The 23,752-nt window shown below is 45.0% G+C and overlaps 1 pseudogene across 1 annotated transcript; it reads right to left on the bottom strand.

The window, feature by feature from the left end:
• Window positions 1-1,282: 1,282 nt before the first annotated feature.
• LOC144277736 (gametocyte-specific factor 1-like) lies at window positions 1,283-23,428 on the bottom strand (annotated as a pseudogene). The gene is made up of 7 exons (XR_013348480.1): window positions 23,324-23,428; window positions 17,405-17,505; window positions 14,126-14,252; window positions 12,663-12,749; window positions 12,163-12,202; window positions 7,295-7,428; window positions 1,283-2,018 (listed from the first exon to the last, which is right to left on the bottom strand). The product of XR_013348480.1 is annotated as a gametocyte-specific factor 1-like (transcript).
• Between the last annotated feature and the right edge of the window lie 324 nt (window positions 23,429-23,752).

Raw genomic sequence — 23,752 nt, 5'->3', positions numbered from 1 at the left:
GAAATAGGTTCAAGTTGCAAAGACTTAAAAAAACTACGCAACAAGTTTTATAACAGAGCTGCTGCTAATGGAGGGGAAGGTGCTACTTACCCGTTATCACAAGTTTTTAGACATTTCTCTCATCGGGTTTGCAAGTGGGACCTACTAAACCACAATGCCAGGAGTGGAACACTGAAATCCCTCCCAGCAGAGTATCTCGTGGATGCAACAATGGGTGTATGAAGAGCTCACTAACCAGAGCACATATTTATTTCTTGTCAGAATGGCAGGGTGGCAAAAGCAGATTTTGCTACACTTGCCTTCTGACCAAACACACTTCACTCCCTCAAAGGGCCAGCCCTATAGTTGTTTCCACAGTGACAAGCAGATGTCAAGCGCAGGATTATTCTTCCTGTACAGGATCAAGCAGTGATGCTAGGCTAAGAGCAAGGAGGGGCCTTTGCTCTTTACTCAGAATATCAAATCTTCTCTTTTGTGTGGTGGAGGGGAACAGGACAAGACAGGTTTGACTAGAATGTGATGGCCAGATCCTATGTCTGGCTGACATGCAGATGCTGGAGCCAGCCGGGGATAGAAATATCTTCTAGTGTAATTAATGCAGGCTAAGGACTACTTGAAACTATGCTGACTACCACAGTTCTCCCGAGACTGCTCTTTGGGCCAAGAATGGCTGGAGTGTCTGATGCTTTAGGGAGGCCCACTCCAGCACTTCTCTGCCCCAGGAGAAGGGAGCAGGTAGCATGAAACTCGTTATGCCAGCTTGATGTCAGGGAAATTCCTGGCTGCCCTCTGTTCCCTTTGCTCTGCTGGACAGACACAGATGGGACAGAGCTACAGACCAGGATCTGGCTGGATAGTCTCACGCTTTAATGTTATCCAGATCACGTGACACCAGGTGTTAGACTGGGGGGATGTTCCAGGATGCGTAACGTTCCTGCCACCCCAGCCCTGTCCTTACAACAATTAACGTTCCCTCACCTTCTCCATGAAGCACAAGGACACCCACACATGCCCCTGCTCAGAACTAAATGGCACTCCCTGTGACGGAGTACAAAAATCATTTGCAAGTCCCCACAGCCCAAGAGAGTCTGAGCGAGACTAGAGAGGGGCACCAGGCCAGAGGTGCTCAAGCAGCAGCATGCACTGGGCATCACATATGTGAAGTGTGGTGTTAGGGCTGCCACGGTGGGAGGGCACAGTGCAACTGTTTTATTGATAAGGCAGCCACTTTTCAGCAAAATCCCCCATCCCAGCTCCCTTACAGATGAACTTTTAGGCCTAATCGAAACAGCAATGAGAATATTTTGTTTTAAAGACTTTTTGCTTTGACTCCCCCATACACCATCTACAGTCTGAATGGCAGCTCCTTTTTCACATCTAGGTGGGTGCGCATAACAGGCAGGCCTTAGAGCTGCAGCTGATCTGACCCTGGGACACACAAACACATTTAAGGTCTCTGGAGGGAAACAGAGGGGAACCAAACATTCAGGTGCCTAACTCCCCATCGGGGAGAGATGTACCACCGAGAGCTTACCCCCAGTGTGGGCTCACATGGACCAATGGTCCGAACTGGCACAGCAATCCCTATGAGAGGGACGTACCATCAGCACCATGCAGTGGTAAACGGCTGCAACACATTTAAATCCAAAGACATGCAGGGCTTGCGCAATGATTTACGCAAACCCCATACAGGAGGTAACTTGTAGAGCATGCTGATCCAGACAGTTTGAACTCTGCTAGCTCCTTGGCATCAGCGTGCGTGGAGTTAGTTTTTGAGGGTTTGATCTCTGATATCAAGGGTTAACAGCATTCTGTCTAATTACCTTGGTCGGGATAATTTCGGGACAGCAGCCGATACGTGAAGGACAGTTCTGCAGGAAGGTTAGGGCTGTGAGTGCTTAGCCAACACAGAGGGAATTTATAAGTCTGAGTCTCCTAACCAGCACCTCACATTTCTAAAGGAAACAGATGAGGAGCACTCAATAGCAGCCTCTTCTCTGGTCTTCAGTTACCGGCTCCTGCAATTAGATGGAAAAGCAAGACATTTTAGATAATCAACAATAGCAGCTCTATCATCATCCCCCAGTTGTAAGCATCAGGCAAGCTGCTTTGGACTCAGTCTAGGTCCACGAGCTGCCCCCTCAGCAAAGTCAATCACTGTGTTGAAACGCAGACACTTGGACTGTTCTTCCACACTCGTGCTCACAGCCAGGCAGTTTGCGGTCTCCCCAAAGCAGTGACGCAGCACTCCTCATGCTACCACCCCCAGAGCACAAAGCAACACCTGTACAAGCACAGGGGAGCTAGCGTTTTGCTCCTTGGTCAGCACACCAGGGAGTAGGGGAATGGGACTGGAGGCCTGGATAAGGGCTATGGGGCCCTTTCATAAACACAGAGAAGGGGGGAGTTTATTAGACAAACTGTTCTCTGTTTACAAGCAACATGCAGGAAAAGCTCCTTAACTGGGGGAAGCAGATGTCTCACTGCTCTATATAGAGTCCCAATGTATGGTGGGATGCTGTTATTCCTGCCCCTTTGGCTGTGCTCATGCAAGATCAGGACTAGTGCCCAACCTGAGCCCAGAGCTCAGCATTAGTTCCTTCCCAAAAATAGACCCAGCCTGTCTGGCTGGAGCTCCAACACCTTCAGTGGAATGAAAACCAAGCAACCGTCCTTACTGCTGTGACTTTGGGAGCCGACCCAGCAGAACAAGGCTGATCCCGTGCATCAGCCCATAGTGCAATGATTCATTAAGAAAGATCAAATATGAAGCACAGGTACATTCTGTAGGTCTCCAGGAAGCCCTGCTAGACTGGATCCTCACCACACCTTGGCTAGAAAGCTGGCTAAAGCTTTATATGACCAGCTGCTCTATTTGGGCACGTTAAGGGTCCTTACCACACACTTGGAGTAAGTCGTTCTGCTTTAGCTCACTCTCAACCAATCCAAATGTACACAGACACATCTGAACTCATCTCCAGTGTGTGTTTATCAATGCTGTGACCTTCAGGCACTGAGCTAAGCCATTCCCCCTTTCACCCAAGTATCCTCCTTAGAAAACCTCATCTCACAAGATTAATGTACTAGAAAATCTAATCAGATACAGGTGCACACAATTCCAAGGTGGCCTGCCCATACAGTGACAAGACTGACTGCAGGTTTCGTCTGTGAAATGTTCCAGTACCTGTCCAATGATACATGTGGACTCTCCACCTGAAATCAGGACACCTACTGTCCAGCATCTGGAAATGGTCGACTATTCCATACCACAGCCAGCCAGCCCATAGTGATGACCGTAGCAAAAGCTGATGAGCAGTCATTTTTCAAGTACCAATTTCCCATCCATGCACCTCAGCATAAAAAAAAAAGCAGAGGGCTGCCGACAACGCACCCTGTACTCCGTAGACACATGCACCCAGCAGATTTTATTGTGAAATTGGTACAACATCCTGGGCTGCCTGGCTTTTTAATCATGGGAGGTGATTAAGCATCTGGTTGTACCTAACAGGTCTGCTTAAAAAGGAGTCCAAAAAAGGTGTTCTGAAGGCAAAATGCAAGCTTCACTGCCGCTCTAAGTACTGGAACATTTTTAAAGTTTAGTTCTGGCTTGAAAAGCGAGGATATTAGACAGTTCCCTTTACTCTGACCTGCCACTTCTGTACATTTGTTTGTTATCTTTCTGCTTACTTTACTGACCAAACTACTTCTGCTAGCCCTGCAAAGCCAGCAAAGCTGAGAGGGAGAGCTGGCTTGTGTATAGCCAGATTAGTCAAACTGAGTTCCAGCTGCAGAATCTCTAATTCTTGGCAATGCACAAGCCAGCGTGACTTTCAGATTCTTACTTGGATTCTAAGCTCTTTGGGGAAGGGACTGTCTTTTTGTTCTCTGTTTGTACAGCCCTTAGCACCATGAGATCCTGGCTGTAACAACGATATAAATAATATCATCATGAATTTTCTGGCCTAACACCTGAGGAAAACTTGGGAATTAATCATCTCTCTCTTGTTCCCCCGCCCATGTGTTTTATGTAAGGCTGCTTTTGACAGGAGAACCGCACTTAAAGGGTAAAAAAAAAATACCCTGCTTGGTACAAAGAAGGAGTCGATTAGCATAGTGTATTACAATTTTCCGATTTTTCTTAAATCAGATTACAACCAGACTATTAGACATTATGCTTTTGAAACGTATTCATCACTCAGCACCTCAGAGTTATAGTTACATGAATCCTGACCTACTAGCTCAAAATACAGTTATAAAAATAAACTACAGAAATAAGCTTCACACCAAGCCCTCATTTATGTGGAGTGTGTTTTGCACTGCAAATAACTGTGTCCATGATGCTGCATTCTCAGTTCATTCACACTTTCGCCTGGCAATTTACAGTAGGCATCAAGTAATGTGTGTATTTCAATGGGGATCTCCTGCAAAAGCGGAGGCCTTTTTTTTTAAACTGGCAAATTCCTACCCAAAGTGTAAACCGTAATAATGCTATTTTGTGCTTCTCCATCACCTTTCATCTGAGGATGCTTTATAAGTTGCATGTTTATCTTCTCAGATAACTAGTAATACTTAACTTGCAGGGTAAGTATTACTATCCCTCCATTCTGTAGATGGGGAAACTGAGGCACGGGGAGCTTAAGTAACTTGCCCAAGATCAAGGAGACAGTCTCTGTAGCAAGTGGGGCTCACACTGGGAACAGATGCTCAGATCACAGAAACTCTGTCATATACTCAGAAGTAAAAGACCATAATCCTCCCTAATGTTTAAACTAATGGCTACTTCAAAGGAATTCTCTTGCAAAATCTTGCTTTCTTTCAAGCCACAGGCATCCCCGGAACAGGACAGCTTTATGGCCAGTCCGTCACGGCTACAGTTTGACAAGGGGACCAAGAAAAACGCCCAATGGGTCACACCTCCTTCCAGTTAATGCTTGTTGCTGTTTAAGGGGTAAAAGATTTTCAATTAAGTATAGTGTAAGTACATGAAACTCCCTCCCTAGGATCCAAATGGCATGGAATACCACCAGGCTGTTTAATAATAGTTACCCTGAACTCAGTGCTTTGGGAATCGGGCTCTTGGGACACTGGGCAACTGAATCAGTTTTTAAAGAACAAAACCTTGTGAAAAGTCATATGTGGCAAGAGCTCGTAAGAGCTGCAATACTGGGTCAGATCATATTCCATCTTGCTCAGTATCCTGTCTCCAACAGTGGCCCCTACCAGAGCTTCAAGGGGAGTAAACACAACAGAGCAATTATGGAGTGATCCACCCCTCTCTTCCACTCCCAACTTCTAGCAGTTACAGATTGAGAGTCACCTAAAGCATGGGGTAACATCCCGTATCATCTTGGCTAATAGCTATTGATTGAGCTATCCTCCATGAACTTATCCAATTCTTGCTTAAGCCCAGTTACACTTTTGGTCACCACAACATCCCATGTCAATGAGTTCCACAGGTTAGTTGTGCACGGTGTGAAAAAGTACTTCCTTTTGTTTGTATTAAACCTACTGCCTATTCATTTGATCAGGTGACCCCCTGGTTTTTGTATTGTGTGAAATGGTAAATAATGCTTCTCTATTCACTTTTTCTACAACAATCATGATTTTATAGGCCTCTATCACATCCCACTTAGTCATCTCTTTAGTCTCTCCTTGTATGGAAGCCATTCCAGACCCTGGGTAATTTTTGCTTCTCTTTTCTGAGCCGTTTCCGGTCCCCACAGCCTGACATCTGCGGTCGGAGATCCTCGTCCCCTCCACTAGCAGGACATGTGGTGGACAAGAAAGCACGGCAGCCATGCAGCAAAGGGCTGAGACAGGGCATTCAGAGTAAGGCATGGAGCTGAAGCTCAGGATCTGACTTTGGGAGGGATAACAGCCATTTCAGCTCATCAGGGATGGATTCAGATGACTGAGAAAAAATGCCAAGTCTTGAGCCCACACTTCCCAACAAGTACAATAGACTCATCCATAGACACCATTGGGAACAAACCCAGGCTTGTATATAGGGGAAAATTACCAACATTTACTCCAGGGGGAATTTTGTGCCACAACACAGTGCAGAATTTGCACATAATTTCATCCCCCCCCCTCCTCCCAGAGCAGAATTAGTGCTGCAAAGCTGCTGGCTGTCAGTAGCAGATGCGGGACCTAGCAGAGCCTGGCTCTCCAGCTTGCAAATACATGACACTGCCAGGGGGAGGGGGAGCTGGACTTTTCCATGCAGGTGCAGTTCCCAGCAGGTCCTGAAGGAAGTGGCATGCAGGAAACTCTGTACAAGCCTGGGACCCAGCATCAGGCTGTTTCTCCCTCTGGATCCCTGGGTTCTGGGTGGTAGGGGGTGCAGGTGTCTGGGGGACTAAGGGGGTGCCCCACAGCTGGACTCTGGGAGGGGAGGGGGTGTGGATGTCTAAGACTGGAGGGACAGAGATTTCTCCCAAGATGGGCCCAGCTGATGTGTGTGACACACTCAGACAGGTGCCCAACAAAAGCATAACAGAGAAACAGGAACTGGGTTATTGTAGGAGTTTCTTTGACTCTCTACTCCTGGGGGAATCTTTTTTTTGCTGTCTGTATTGTTACAGACATACTGGCTGACAGGTATTTTGAAATAAGATCCCAAAATAATTGAAACTCCTGTGATTATATTATTATTTTGACAAATAAAATATACAGAATTTTAAAATATTGTGTGCAGAACGTTTAATTTTTTAGTGCAGAATTCCCTCAGGAATACACATTACTACACCACTATGTGGGTGACTTCCTACGTGAACACTTATTCCAAACAATGGCCTTTTTAGTTTAGATTACATCCCCTTGGAAAAACCAAACCAAATGCTACAGCTGCTACACACGTGTACAGCTTCCACTGACTTCAGTAGCAGCTATACCCGAAGAGCTACAACTGTGTTGAGCTCCACTGTGCCAAACTCAGACCTGTTTGTAAGCCTCGACTTTTGTTTAACCAATAGCGGTGAATAAGTTAAATGTCAGATGCTACAGTAATGGGGGCAATACGTGGAGCCTGACAACCTTTGACACAATGCCACCTACAGCAAAATAAAACCTGGATACAGAAGACACTACAGAAATGCAGCTGCTTCTAGGGAGGATTGTGTTACAGAGCTCTCCATCTCCACTTGCTGATGGTGGCAATAAAAGCATTTCAGTTTATGGAGGAGAATGCTGACACATGGAATAAAAATACAGAGAAAAGTTATCCCGTTCCACTTTGAGCTAACATGTAGGTCCCAGCTTACAGCACGAGGAGACCACCAGCCGTTGTACTTACTGCTTTTCCAGGATAGGCTATATGGCAAGGACTTGGGTGCTCTCATGCCTGACATTAGGTTACTCTCTTGTTCCATTACTACGCTGGACCCAGGGCTGAAAGAGATCAAATACGAATTATCCTACACATGTGTACTTCTTTTAGTCAAGTACCTTTTACTATAAATATTGAAGTATTTTTCTAAAACTGAAGACAACAGAGTATGTTAATTTAAACAAATCTTCATGCAATCAGAACAGTTACTTCTCCTCGCAAAGGCTAGAGAAAAGTGAACAACATGTTGATACCATCTACTTTGACTAAAATCCCCAGAATCAGTCATCCAGACAAGAAAGAAATAAGCTAAAGACAGCAAGAAAAACCAGAGTTAAAGCTTGATTATCAGTATTGCACTGCCCTCAACTGTAAATGGCATCTCAGCACACATGCCCTAGTCATCTCTATACATGCAGACGTCTAACAGTGAATGCCAGTGAAAATGAGATAGGATCAGAGGCTAAAATAGGGAAAGAAAAAGTTAAAAATTACTTAGACAAGTTAGATGTCTTCAAGTCAGCAGGGCCTGGTGAAATACATCCTAAAATATTCAAGGTGCTGACTGAGGAGATATCTGAGCCATAAGCAATTATCTTTGAAAAGTCATAGAAGACAGGAGATTCCAGAGGACTGGAAAAGGGGCAAATATAGCGCCAAATCTATAAAAAGGGGAATAAGGACAACCTGGGGAATTACAGACCAGTCAGCTTAACATCAGTACCCGAGAAGATAATGGAGCAAATAATTAAGCAATCAAATTGCCGAATCCTAGAAATAGGGCAATAAGGAACAATCAGCATGGATTTGTCAAGAACAAATCGTGGCAAAACCAACCTAATAGCTTTCTTTGACAGTGTAACAAGCCTTGTGGATGGGGGAGGGTAATGGTAGATGTGGTGTATCTTAAGTTTAATAAGGCTTTTGATATGGTCTCGCATGACCTCCTCATAAACAAACTAGAGAAATACAACCTAGATGGACTCCTACAAGGTGGGTGAATAACTGGTTGGAAAATCGTTCCCAAAGAGTAGGTGGCTCACAGTCAAGCTGGAAGGGCATACTGAGTGGGGTCCCACAGGGATCAGTTCTGGGTTCGGTTCTGTTCAGTATCTTCATCAGCAATTTAGATAATGGCATAGAGAGCACATTTATAAAGTTTGCAGACAATACCAAGCTGCAAGGGGTTACAAGTACTTTGGGGGATAGGATTAAAATTCAAAATGATCTGGACAAACTGGAGAAATGGTCTGAAGTAAATAGGATGTGCAACACTCCATAGTCATCATAGTATTATTATTAGGATGATTATGGCATAATTATGATGTTTTGTACAAGATCGGTCATGTAAGGTGTCACTGGAAAAATTATGATTTGCTGAATATGATTATCCTATTTGTATGCATGTATCATTTTTGTATCTGAAGTTATGAATATTGACTAGGTATCTGTATTTCAAAGGGGCTTACTCTGGAAAACACACACAGCCAGCCTTTCAGGTACAACAATGAAGAAGCCAAAACAGTGCTAATGGCTCATCAACAAAGACAATGGGCTGTGGAATAGCTTAGCCTTCCTGTGGAAGGCCAGTCTGTAAGTTATGGCTGCTATGACTCTGCAAGGGCATGTGACCAGACCATGCTTCTGGACTCCATTTGGGGTACCTGAATTTTTCCACAAACTGGTCTGGGAACCAAGTTTGAAACAGAGCTCCTGCCATATGAAAAAGCTATATAAGGCAAGGAGTGACATCGTTGGTTGTTCTTCACTTCCCCACAACTCAGAGAGAAGCTCTAAAAGAAAAAGTCTTGGAACAGGGTAGGAGATCCCAAGCTGCAAAACAAATGCAGCTTGTCCCTTAAGAATCTGCAAGCCTGACTGTATCATCAACCAGGGTGGGAATTTGTTAATTCAGATCCAATCTTTCTAGTATTTTTGGCTTATAGTTTGCAGTTCTGTTTATTTACTAGGTAATCTGTTTTGGTCTGTTTTCTACCACTTATAGTCTCTCTTTTGTAGCTAAACTTTTTTGCTTTATCTAAACTGGAATGGCTGTGATCAAAGTGTCTGGGAAAAAATCTCAGCCTGGTTAACACAAGTATGCATTGTCCTCTCCACATTGAGGGAATGGTGAACTGGGTAATAAATTCATACTGATTGGGGTTTTGATCAGGGCGGGATGGTACAGCTCTGGGGTCCCAGACTGGGGGTTATTTTGGCTGTAGCCTCTCTATTGCTGGATCATGCAGTGGCTGTCCAAAGCCTGCATGAAACTGCAGCTGGGTGTGTCCCTGCCTGTGTGAATGCTGCTGGGAGTGCAGGTCCAGGAGCAGTCTATAGCCTGTGACAGCAGCACAGTGCTGAGAGGGAGCCCAGGCTGGTGAGTCAGTGGGCTCAGTGGAACCCCAGTCCCAGGTGGTACCCCTGGGGGAACCCGTCACAGGATGAAATTCAATAAGAACAAATTCAGAGTACTTCACTGTCAGTTGCACACATACAAAATGGGAAATGACTTGCCTAGGATGGAGTACTGAAGAAAAGGATCTGAGGGTCAAACTGGATCACAAGCTAAATAGGAGTCATTCTGAGATGCATTAGCAGGAGTGTTGTAAGCAAGACGCGAGAAGTAATTCTTCTGCTCTAGTCCATGCTGATTAAATGTCATCTGGAAAGGGGCGGGGTGGGAAAACCTGGATTTGTGCTGGAAATGGCCCAACTTGATCATCATGCACATTGTAAGGAGAGCGATCACTTTGGATAAGCTATTACCAGCAGGAGAGTGGGGTGGGAGGAGGTATTGTTTCATGGTCTCTGTGTATATAATGTCTTCTGTATACATCATACTGTATAATGTCTTCCACAGTATGCATCCGATGAAGTGAGCTGCAGCTCACGAAAGCTTATGCTCAAATAAATTGGTTAGTCTCTAGGGTGCCACAAGTACTCCTTTTCTTTTTGCGAATACAGACTAACACGGCTGTTACTCTGAAATCTGGAGGATTGTATCCAATGATTGGTGCCACATTTCAGGAAAGATGTGGACAAATTGAAGGAAGTTCAGAGAAGAGCAACAAAACTGATTAAAGGTCTAGAAAACATGACCTATGGGGGAAGATTGAAAAAAATTGGGTTTGTTTAGCCTGGAGAAGAGAAGACTGAGGAAGGACATAACGGTTTTCAAGTAGATAAAAGGTTGCTACAAGGAAAAGGGAGAAAAACTGTTCTCTTTAACCACTGAGAATAGGACAAGAAACAATGGGCTTAAATTTCAGCAAGGGCGGTTTAGGTTTGACAGGAAGTTTTTCCTTTTGTCCAAGTGGTTGAGCACTGGAATAAATTGCTTAGGGAGGTTGCAGAATCTCCATCACTGGAGATTTTTAAGAGCAGGTTAGACAGACAGCTGTGAGGGATGGTCTAGATCAGTGGTTTTCAAACTTTTTTTCTGGTGACCCAGTTGAAAAAAATTGTTGATGCCCGTGATCCAAAGGAGCTGGGGATGAGGAGTCTGGGGTGTGGGCTGCGGCCAGGAATGAGGGGCTCAGAGTGTGGGAGGGGGTCAGGGCTCTGGGCTGGGGCTGCAGGAGGGGGCTCTGGGTTTGGGGGGTTCAGAGCTGGGGCAGGGGTGTGGTGTTACCTGGGGAGGCTCCTGGTCAGCGGTGCAGCTGGGGTGCAGAGGCAGGCTTCCTGCCTTTCCTGGCACTGCGGACAACGCTGCACCCCGGAAGCGGCCAGCAGCATGTCCGGCTCCTAGGCGCAGGGGTGCAAGCAGCTCCGCATGGCTCTCGCCCACAGGCATTGCCCCACCCAGCTCCCACTGGCCGGGAACTGGCCAATGGGAGTGCAGAGCCAGTGCTCTGGGCGGGGGCAGCGCATGGAGCCCTGGGACTCACCCCCCACCTAGGAGCTGGACCTGCTTCTGGTCGCTGCCGGTCGCTGCCAGGGCACAGTGCAGTGTCGGAACAGCTAGGGACTAGCCTGCCTTAGCTGGGCAGCACCACCGACGGGACTTTTAACGGCCCGGTCAGCAGTGCTGACGAGAGCCGCCGCGGCCCAGTGCCTTTCATTCCGCAACCCAGTTCTGGGTCACGACCCGCAGTTTGAAAACCACTGGTCTAGATAATACTTAGTCCTGCCATGAGTGCATGGGACTGGATTAGACGACCTCGAGGTCCCTTCAGTCCTACAATTCTATGTCACTGTTACAGGCTGTAGAAGTTCATATGTTGAGCACCTCTGATTAGACAGGTAAGGCACAGTACAATGATTTGGGTGTTCAGGGGTGAAACAGAGATAATGACCAGATACATTATGCTTCATTTTCCAATCCTGCATTGTGATTACACAAACAACAAAATGATTATTTCTGACTCAGGTCATGAGAGATTAGATTAGCTGTCAGAAGTTTAAGCCTAAATTGCTTAACAGCTGACATCAGTCTGCATTTCTATCAAGCCCAGCAGAACAGTTTAGTGTTTAATAACCCCCCCAACAAATACAGAACCAGTGGGGATTGAACCCAGGACCATCAGCACTAATAGTACTACAGCAGAACTAGAGGAGTAACCATTATCTGGTAGCAACAGTATGTTCTTATACTCTCCTATGGATCTGCCACCAAAAGGAGACAGGAAACATTGACCCAGGGGCACAGGAATGTTGAGTCACGCCAGTGGGAACGCCCCCACCATCACCCCAAAAATAGAATTCGTAAAGTAAATTGCATCTTCCCAACAACACAGCAGCATGAGTTCAAAGTAGTTTGAAAGCACATCTTTTATGGAAAGCACTGTCACAAGAAATACACCTTTTGCTACCTGTTTACGCCACTACTGAACGTGCCCCAAACGAAAGCAGAATTTGATTGCTCCTGTAGATCTGCCAAAAGGAAACACACATCATTGTGGCTCAGTACCGAGTAACTTCTGCAAGGGTCATAGCAACATCAAATAAGAAATATGGCAGAGACGCTGCTAGGTTTACAAAAGCGAATGAGAATTTTCTAAGGCTTGGCATAAGTGACAGCAAAGCAGACATTTAACTGAGAAATATAAAGTGTAAAGGTTATCATCAATTTCCATTTTCATCAAAGCACAGATGGTGCAACAGACTATATGGAAAACAACAGAAGTTTTGTAGAGAATAGAAGGCATGTGGAAGAGCCTGTGAAGCAGGAGAACTTCATTTGTTCAGGGACAGTATAATTGGGTGTCCCAACACATGATCTGTGGAGAAGGATCTATGGGACCTCTCTCTCCTAGTCCATGTGACTTCTTCGGGGACAAGAAGAAGGGAACAGCAGGCGCTGACAGCCCATGTCATCAACCTACTTCCTTACCTCTATCCCAATCTTCGTCACATGGGGGCGGCTGCCACATGCTGACAATGTTCATCTTCTCTCCCTGGCAGTTATTTGACTGACTCACTTAAAGCAAAGAAGAGTCTTAGTGAGAAAATCTTTCTGGACAAAATAAAATCCTATTTTAGGTACATTAATCATTTTTTGACCTAGCTGCAGAATAGCTCTAGGCCTTGGCGAGGAGCAGCATACACTGGAAGCTGATCAGGTACTCCCCTAGTCTTAGGAGCAAAACTCTTGAGGCCAGGGATGGGCATCTTGAAGGTAGCAAAGGGATACAAAATCCATGAGAACCCTTTGGTGGGCCATACCTTAAGAGGCTATATATTGTCTAACTCAGAAAGGTTTGCTACAACACCGAATGTTTGGCAAGCCAAATCAAATGATCTGGCAGGGTGGATGTGGCCCCCATTTGCCAATGCCTGTTTTAGGCCTTTTCTACAGCTAAACAATTCTGCACACTTTTTTCAGCAATGGTGCAGCTGCTCCAACATACGAATTGGGAGAGGGTTCAGGTGTGTTTCTACTGTCATGTCACAAAAATCTTCTCAGGGTTTTTTCACTACTGTCATGCTCTAAGCCCTTTCTACATTAACATGCACATCATTGTTATCTTCAGTACAACTCTACATTTGCCAGAGAATAGGTACGTTTTCCAGTGTAGTGATAGCCATATAGATATCAGTGGGGGGAAGAACTGGAACACGACCCACATAACCAAGTGATTTAGGTGCTGGGCTGACAGACCTGGATAGTGAACTCCTCATCACAGAGCAGACAGCATGGGCAGTGGTAGGGAAGCTTCTCCATAGTCCCCTCCCCAACTTGCCCCACTCTGAACTGGAGGAACCCAACTCCTGTTGGGAAAGTTGTTCAGCCTCCCTGGCTCAGTCATGGCTTTTCTGCTAAGATAGTCAAGTAGGATGTAACAGAAGTGAGGATTGTTATGATCTAGACACTTGTCCATTAAGAACTGGACTGAGACCAATTTATTTCACATATGCCACTAGACAGGCTATAAAGATTTTTGGTCACTATCAGGTCAGATCTGCACTGGAGACCCAGCCCTCTCATGGCCACTATCTTTCCTCTCTAAGCCATCCAGATTCCCAACTAGATCTCATTCAACACACACAGTTTATGGCATAATGCACAGTTCCCATTTGAATGCTAAAATCTCTGGCAGATAACACATGTAATGCAAGCCAGTTGCCTCTCAGATGCTTAGGAGAATTTGCACGGACACAGAATGAATGAAACTCAAGCCTTAAAGGATTCCTACTGCTTCAGGATCATGAAGCACTATAGGTAAAGGGTTGCTTATGGAATAATAGAGCATTAAAACAATCTCACATTAACAGCAAAAGTTACGTTAGAACTCCGTTAGCCCAAGAGTTCCCAAAGTGAGTTTACAGAGCCAAAGGAGTCTAATATTTTCTCACCAATGTCTTCCTCAATGCAGCTTTTGTCATCACAGCTTGATATATGATGGCTGATCTCAGCTCTGGGAATCTGATGGCGGGCATTAAAGGGGCATGTGGCTAGCTGCTTTGCAATTTCAGGGTGGTTCTAGAGAAACAGAAAAAGCATGTGCTATCTCACTGAATTTCACCCAAACCCTTGTGTTTTCTAATCACTAGAGAAGGGTTTGTGCAATCTGCATCCTTAAATAGGTTGAAAAAATTAAAACAAGGAAAGTCAAACTTAGCTCAGGTCCTGAGCACAAAAGCAGTGGAAAAACAGCAAAGCATATGCATCCTTTATGATACAGCCTATGTTTGTTTATTTTCACATTTAAACTATGCCCTGCATTTATCTGATTGAAGATCAGCCCCAGAACAAGCACAGTGAAACTGTTGCAGTGTCATCACTGGCATGGTTCAATGCACAGATGAAATTGCCCTAAAAACCCTACATGGGGAGTAAGTGCTTTGAAATCCTAAATAATTCAGCCACTTTATTTTTAAATTAAGTAAGCGACAAACTAGAGAACAAGAAGAAAGTCAAGGAAAGTGTGAATGATGGAGGCCACCTAGTGACAGAGGATGTGGAAAAAGCTAATGTACTTTTTTTGCCTCTGTCTTCACGAACAAGGTCAGCTCCCAGACTACTGCACTGGGCAGCACAGCATGCGGAGGAGGTGACCAGCCCTCTGTGGAGAAAGAAGTGGTTCGGGACTATTTAGAAAAGCTGGATGAGCACAAGTCCATGGGGCCGGATGCACTGCATCCAAGAATGCTAAAGGAGTTGGCAGATACGACTACAGAGTCATTGGCCATTATCTTTGAAAACTCATGGCGATCGGGGGAGGTCCCAGATGACTGGAAAAAGGCTAATGTAGTGCCCATCTTTAAAAAAGGAAAGAAGGAGGATCCAGGGAACTACAGGCCAGTCAGCCTCACCTCAGTCCCTGGAAAAGTCATGGAGCAGGTCCTCAAGGAATCAATTCTGAAGCACTTAGAGGAGAGGAAAGTGATCAGGAACAGTCAGCATGGATTCACCAAGGGCAAGTCATGCCTGAGTAATCTAATTGCCTTCTATGACGAGATAACTGGTTCTGTGGATGAAGGGAAAGCAGTGGACGTGTTATTCCTTGACTTTAGCAAAGCTTTTGACATGGTCTCCCACAGTATTCTTGCCAGCAAGTTAAAGAAGTATGGGCTGGATGAATGAACTATAAGGTAGATAGAAAGCTGTTTAGATTGTCGGGCTCAACGGGTAGTGATCAATGGCTCCATGTCTAGTTAGCAGCCGGTATCAAGTGGAGTGCCCTAAGGGTCGGTCCTGGGGCTGGTTTTGTTCAGTATCTTCATTAAGGATCTGGAGGATGGCGTGGATTGCACCCTCAGCAAGTTTGCAGATGACACTAAACTGGGAGGAGAGGTAGATACACTGGAGGGTAGGGATAGGATACAGAGGGACCTAGACAAGTTGGAAGATTGTGCCAAAAGAAACCTGATGAGGTTCAACAAGGACAAGTGCAGAGTCCTGCACTTAGGATGGAAGAATCCCATGCACCGCTACAGACTAGGGACCGAATGGCTCGGCAACAGTTCTGCAGAAAAGGACCTAGGGGTGACAGTGGACGAGAAGCTGGATATGAGTCAACAGTGTGCCCTTGTTGCCAAGAAGGCCAATGACATTTTGGGATGTATAAGTAGGGGCATTGCCAGCAGAGCTAGGGACGTGATCGTTCCCCTCTACTCGACATTGGTGAGGCCTCATCTGTGTCCAGTTTTGGGCCCTACTCTACAAGAAGGATGTGAAAAAATTGGAAAACGTCCAGCGGAGGGCAACAAGAATGATTAGGGGACTGGAACACGTGACTTATGAGGAGAAACTGAGGGAACAGGGATTGTTTAGTCTGCGGCAGAGAAGGAGGAGGGGGGGATTTGATAGCTGCTTTCAACTACCTGAAAGAGGGTTCCAAAGAGGATGGATCTAGACTGTTCTCAGTGGTACCAGATGACAGAACGAGGAGTAATGGTCTCAAGTTGCAGTGGGGGAGGTTTAGGTTGGATATTAGGAAAAACTTTTTCACTAGGAGGGTGGTGAAGCACTGGAATGCGTTACCTAAGGAGGTGGTGGAATCTTCTTCCTTAGAGGTTTTTAAGGTCAGGCTTGACAAAGCCCTGGCTGGGATGATTTAGTTGGGGATTGGTCCTGCTTTGAGCAGGGGGTTGGACTAGATGACCTCCCGAGGTTCCTTCCAACCCCGATATTCTATGATAAGTCTCTGCCTGCGCTAGAGCTTAAGTCTTTGCAGTTAATTTAACCCTTCTGAAACAGGAGGAAAGTTACTCAATGTTCCAGCTGAGGCCATATTGGGAGCATTTTGCCAGTATAGGTAAACTAGTGTGGACATAGAAGAGCACTACTGTCCCCCACTGAATGAAGAGCCTTTACCCTTAGAAAAGAGCAAGAATACAAAGAGGAAGAACCCACTGCTCAGGCTTGCTCTGCATGGCTTTTCTATCACTATAGCGATGTTGGCTAGGGGTGTGATTCCTAACCAATACAATCACACCAGGACATCATCTTAAAACGTGGATGCAGTTATACCGGTATAAGTGTGCTTATACCTGTACAACTAATATACACTAGCACTGGAGAGCTTAAAATAAGATACTAGACTGAGAGGACAAAAGAAAGGAGCAGATTCTCCTCTTAAATACACAGCATTCTCGCCCAGGATAGAAGACTGAGAAGAGGGACTTGCAGACAGATGTACACTGAATAGAGTTATTAGCAATATAAAAAAAGATGGCTTAGCAGCTCTCCTGCTCTGATTGCAAAGTAAAGAATTAACTACAACATCAGATCACTTCTGCTTTGGCCAGCCAGAAGGCATCCATCTAACACTGGCTGCATTTGCTCCATGGCCTGAAGTGGGAAGTAAATACCCTGGTCCCATGAGTGAACTGTTGGAAGAGAATAGGATCCCATCACTGAGCTAGGTATTCTGAAGAACCTGTTTCGCCTTTCTTCAGGGTAAATGCACTGATCTGAAGGGCATTACTAAATATGAACTGGATGCTTTTACGAAGTGGTAAATGGATGAGCGATGTAAATACGAAATAAAGACGGCTTCTTCCAGCCTAATAGCAAGCGAATGCATCCTTCTAGCAAAAGGCAGCACAGCGTACTGAGCTCACCATGCATTAGCATTTACAAAAATATGATTTCCCAAGTGCATTAGAGACCTTAACATCCCATCCTACCTTCCTGCACTTTATAAGATGATAGGGAAACCGACAGGCCCTGATTTGATGATAGTTATCATAGGGACATTGTATTAACCTCTCTGGATCCAAAGCATCAACTGGAAGAGAAGGAATAAAAATACAAAAGAAAACATTCTGTAAAACAAGATCTAAGTTCATCATCAACACAATTAACAAGAGTGGAAACATACTAGGTACTGGAGCTGCCCTCTAACGGGGTTAAGCTATCAATTTTTAATAGCCGAGACAAAAATGCCAAACTGCTAAGTTGGCACACTCTGTCTGTACCCAACCAAATTCACTTCGGATTTTGGGTGAGTGGAATATTCAATTAAAAATGAGGAAAGCGCAATCAGTAGGGCAGAGTGGCCAGTACATATTAATGACTATACTTATGCAGAACAGTGAGCTGGAAATAAACATTACTATAAAAACCCTTGAAGCTACCAAATTAGCTAGTTGTACAGCAGTGACATGCTAACGATTGGCAGAAGCACAGCATTCTGAAGTAAATCCTTTTGCATTTACCTTCATACTCCAAGGCCATCTCTGCTGGATTAAGAAAAAATCAAACTCAAACAAACATGTCTGGAGTTAAGGATGCAATTTGCACTACAGAGCACTTGGCCCTGTAAAGTGCAGAGGTTGGCAGGTGCTTAAGAGCCCAACACTCACTGAACATAGTGAGGGCCTAAGTCACAGGCACTTTTTGAAAATGTTCCCTCCTAGTCCATACTATGACCCAGAGACAGGCACAAGTCACCTTAATCACTTAACAGTTACACAGAAGGGACAAGGTAGGGGAGGACCAACTTCTGATAGTTAGAGACACAAGCTTTCAAGCATACATAGACCTCTTCTTCAGAATTCAGTTTGTGTCCATGCAGCAGCTTTCTTGCCATCACAAATGTGTCTCCCCTCACACCTTCCATGCTATTTATCCATGTTTGTATCAGTGTACAGAGGGCATGCACAGAAAGGAACATGGGCCAACAGACTGTGGGAGGTTTTCTAGATAGCTAGAAGTAAGGGGGACGGGCCAGATTGAAAAAACACTGATTTATGTAATCAACCTTTTTGATACCAGGGACCAGCTTAGAATCATAGAATATCAGGGTTGGAAGGGACCTCAGGAGGTCATCTAGTCCAAACCCCTGCTCAAAGCAAGACCAACACCAACTAAATAATCCAAGCCAAGGCTTTGTCAAGCCGGGCCTTGAAAACCTCTAAGGATGGAGTTTCCACCATCTCCCTAGGTAACCCATTCCAGTGCTTCACCGCCCTCCTAGTGAAATAGTGTTTCCTAATATCCAACCTAGACCTCCCCCACTGCAACTTGAGAGCATTGCTTCTTGTTCTGTCATCTGCCACCACTGAAAACAGCCTTGCTCTATCCTCTTTGGAACCCCCCTTCAGGTAGTTAAAGGCTGCTATCAAATTCCCCCTCACTCTTCACTTCTGCAGACTAAATAACCCCAGTTCCCTCAGCCTCTCCTTGTAAGTCATGTGCCCCAGCTCCTTAATAATTTTCGTTGCCCTCCGCTAGACTCCCTCCAATTTGTCCACATCCCTTCTGTAGTGGGGGGACCAAAACTGGATGCAACACTCCAGGTGTGGCCTCACCAGTGCCAAATGGAGGGGAATAACCACTTCCCTCCATCTGCTGGCAATGCTCCTACTAATACAGCCCAATATACCACTGGCCTTCTTGGCAACAAGGGCACACTGCTGACTCATATCCAGCTTCTCATCCACTGTAATCCTCAGGTCCTTTTCTGCACTGTAGCAGTGCATGAGATTTCTTTCCTTCGTAAGTGAAGAACTCTGCACTTGTCCTTGTCCTGGAGTTAAGGATGCAATTTGCACTACAGTGCACTTGGCCCTGTAAAGTGCAGAGGTTGGCAGGTGCTTAAGAGCCCAACACTCACTGAACATAGCGAGGGCCCATATCAGATTTCTTTTGGCCCAATCCTCCAATTTGTCTAGGTCACTCTGGACCCTTCCCTACCTTCCAGCGTATCTACTTCTCCTCCCAGTTTAGTGTCATCTGCAAACTTGCTGAGGGTGCAATTAATCCCATCATCCAGACCATTAATAAAGATGTTGAACAAAACCAGCCCCAGGACTGACCCCTGGGGCACTCCGCTTGATACCAGCTGCCAACTAGACATGGAGCCATTGATCACTACCCGTTGAGCCCGACAATCTAGCCAGCTTTCTATCCACCTTATAGTCCATTCATCCAATCCACACTACTTTAACTTGCTGGCAAGAATACTGTGGGAGACCGTATCAAAAGTTTTGCTAAAGTCAAGATATATCACATGCACTGCTTTCCCCATATCCACAGAACCAGTTTGCCTTCCATGATGAGATATCAGGTTGGTCAGGCATCACTTGCCCTTGGTGAATCCAAAGCTTGCAGCCTTTCTAACAGTGTCAGGGAGATCTGAGGGACAGGCCATTGAGAAAGACTGACACAGGTACTTAGGACAAATGGCTACTTGTGACGAAGTGGAAAATGTCCTAGTGTTTGCATGAATACTGTGCGCGCCTCAGTTTTCCCTATGTGTTGCACAAGTATCTAGGTGGTGGGATAAGGGTGTGTGACCTTTGCAGATACCCTGAGAGGGAAGGTGCAAGTGCCGTCTAGCTCCCTGGGCCCAGACAATAGTTGTATCCTGGCAACTGACTGCCGGGCCAGACTCCTGGTTTTGGACTCAGGAGGAGAGACCCATGGCTCTGGGTCTCCTCAAGTTGAACTTTGCTGTAACTTCCTGCTTTCTGTGCTAACAAGATTCTGCTCTATGCTGTTTTCCAGAAGACTAATAAACCCTTCTGTTTTACACCGCTGGATGAGAGTCACTCCTGACTGCTGAAGTTGGGGGTGCATGGCCCCTTTGGAGGGCGTGTAAGGTTTCCCCAGGTGTCCTATTCAGGTGGCTCACTGCAGGCGTGAGACAGGGATGCTGAATGCTCCGAGGTCAGAGCAAGGAGGAGCTGAAGCCCAGGAGGCTTGTCCTAGTGAGAGTGTGCCCCGAGGGGTAGTCACACTGCAAGAGGGTCCTGGTCCGGGGGCTAGTCTTCACCAGACTCACTGCAGCTGCCCCAATGTAGGGCAGTAGTGTAAACACACTATGAAGACCAGAGCGTACTTTCCTGTCAGCATAATTACTCCACCTCAGTGAAAGGTGGAAGCTATGAGAGAATGAGAGTGTGTCCCACTGACTTAGTGCTGGTGCGGACAGCTCAGGGGGGTGGCTTTTTCATATCCGTGACCGACATAAGTGACAACAACTTAAGCGGAAGCGTAGACAAGCCCTGAACTTCATTCAGTGGTTCCAGAGAACCAAGCCCGTGCATCCATGATCTACTATAGGGGGGAAAAAAGTCCCCAGTGCATCAAACCAACACCATATACCTGGCTAGGCCTCTGGAGAGGGCAGCACCCTTACCTGACCATGGTACTAATTAGGGCTGTCGATTAATCCCAGTTAACTCACGCAATTAACTCAAAAAAAATTTATTAAAAAAATGAATCACACAGTTACATTTCAATTGGTATTCTATTGCGTATTACACATTTGTGGATGTTTTCTACATTTTCAAATATATTGATTTCAGTTACAACACAGAATACAAAAGGTACAGTGCTCACTCTATTCTATTTATTGCAAATATTTGCACTGTAAAAATGATAAACAAAAGAAATCCCATTTTTCAATTCACCTCATACAAGTACTGAGGTGCAATCTCTTTATCGTGAAAGTGCAACTTACAAATGTAGATTTTTTTGTTACATAACTGCACTCAAAAACAAACCAATGTAAAACTTTAGACCTTACAAGTCTACTCACTCCTACTTCTTGTTCAGTCAATCACAGAGAGAAACAAGTCTGTTGACATTTATGGGAGATATGCTGCCCACTTCTTATTCACAATGTCACCTGAAAGTGAGAACAGGCACTTTTGTAGCCGTTATTGCAAGGTATTTACATGCCAGAGATGCTGAACATTCGTATGCCCCTTCATGCCTCGGCCACCGTTCCAGAGGACGTGCTTCCATGCGGATGACGCTTGTTAAAAAAATAATGGGTTAAATAACGTGTGACTGAACTCCTTGGGGGAGAGCGGTGCGCCCCCTGCGCTGTTTCACCCGCACGCTGCCACAGATTTCCTGTTATAGCAGTCGCGGATGATGACCCAGCACAGGTTGTTCATTTGAAGAACACTTTCACTGCAGATCTGACCAAACACAAAGAAGGTACCAATCTGAGATTTCTAAAGATAGCTACAGCACTCGACCCAAGGTTTAAGAATCTGAAGTGCCTTCCAAAATATGAGAGGAACGAGGTGTGGAGCATGCTTTCAGAAGTCTTAAAAGAGCAATACTCCAATGTGGAAACTACAGAACCCAAACCACCAAAAGAGAAAATCAACCTTCTGCTGGTGGCATCCAACTCAGATGATGAAAGTGAACACGTGTGGGCCACACTGCTTTGGATCATTATTGAGCAGAACTCATCAGCATGGACACATTATCTCCTGCAAATGTAAACAAACTTGTTTGTCTTAGCAATTGGCTGAACAAGAAGTAAGACTGAGTGTACTTGTAGGCTCTAAAGTTTTACATTGTTTTATTTGATAATGCAATTTTTTTTGTACATAATTCTACACTTGCGAGTTCAACTTTCATGATAAAGAGATGACCTAATACAAGTAATATAGTGCACAGTGAAAAACACTATTTCTTTTGTTTTTTTGTACAGTATAAATATTTGTAATAAAAAATAAATATAAGTGAGCACTGTACACTTTGTATTCTGTGTTGTAATTGACATAAATATATTTGAAAATGTAGAAAACATCCACAAATGTTTAAATGGTATTCTATTATTTTTAAGTGAGCGATTACATTTTTTAATTGCTTGACAGCCCTTGTACTAACAGGATATTAACCATGTTGCGTCTGTAGCAAAACGCATTTTGGAGCCAGCCACTGGTAATAAAGTCAATTATGAATTATGGCAAGGACAGGGCCTTAATAAGAACAGTCACTTCACTGGGATGATCCCCAGGAAACTGATTTAGGCCCTGGCTGCACAAGACATGACTGTAGCTTTATAACCAGTTTGTACCCCACACAGCAAATTTGATCTGCTAGTTGGATCCTCCATTTCTCCAGACCAGAGACATGCTGCAGCTGGGGGACATAGTCCACTAGGTCAATGTGGGAACCCACAAACCATGATGCACACTGTGGAGGACTGCAAAATGGCAACTTCCTGGAGGTCTTCATGCCTTGAACATCACTGATAAGAACACTGCGACTTGGCCGGATTGCATACGCTAAATAAATAAAACGAACCACACACAGCTGCAGTTATGCCCCCACTCCAGCCTTCCTGGCTCACAAAGGTTGGGCCATGATATAGAGTATCTGCACCCAATACACTGCCTAGAAGCATTTGTCTCAGAACACCCAGTCCCCGACCCAACAACTACATATTACCCAGCCAGTCTCACACCCACCTTGCAAAACCTAGGTATTGTTTCTTGCTGTGATATTGACCCACATCATCCTTTATTGCCTCTAAAGTTTGTGTTGTTTTGAATTGCAAGACCACCACTGCACCTGGTTTTGGGTCCCAGAATAAAAGAAGTTGTGAACTGCTGCTCTAATACACAGAAGCATATATTCACCAAACTTAATGCCTATAGCGGAAAGTTACTCCACTCCCTCCTTTAACCAAGTTTAAAATATTTTCATACTTTCAAAGATCTAAGCTGTCTCTCACTGTATCTTTGCAGGAACCATGAATAGAAATATAGAATTGTAGGACTGGAAGGGACCTCGAGAGGTCATCTAGTCCAGTTCCCTGCATGAATATTAGAAGCCAGCAAAGAAACACTTACCATAGTTGCCTTCTAAATCCATTTTACTGATGCTGAAAGAACTGAAGCTTTGTTGGAGAACGCTTTGAGCCAGTCTCTGAGTGTCACTCTCCTCCTAAAAATATCAACCCTACAGACGAAAAATGAGGAGATTCACAGATTTCTAAGGCCAGAAGAGACAATTATGATAATCTAGGAGTGGTTTTTAACCTGTCACCTGCAGACCTCTGGGGGTCCACAGATTATGTCTAGGATTTCCAAAGGGGTCCTGCACCTCCATTCAAAATTTTTTAGGAGTCCTCAAATGAAAAGAAGTTGAAAACTACTGATCTAGGCTGACCTTCTGTAGAACACAAGGCATAGGACTGCCATGAATTAATTCCCATTTGACCTAGAGCAGATCCTTTTGAAATCAAAATTGGATGTCTTTGTTAGGGGGCTTATGCCTTC

Source organism: Eretmochelys imbricata, chromosome 20, assembly GCF_965152235.1.
Source record: "Eretmochelys imbricata isolate rEreImb1 chromosome 20, rEreImb1.hap1, whole genome shotgun sequence".
In the NCBI taxonomy this organism is placed as follows: Eukaryota; Metazoa; Chordata; order Testudines; family Cheloniidae; genus Eretmochelys; species Eretmochelys imbricata.
Note: the sequence above shows the minus strand (reverse complement) of the source record. Positions and strands in the feature narration are given on the sequence as shown.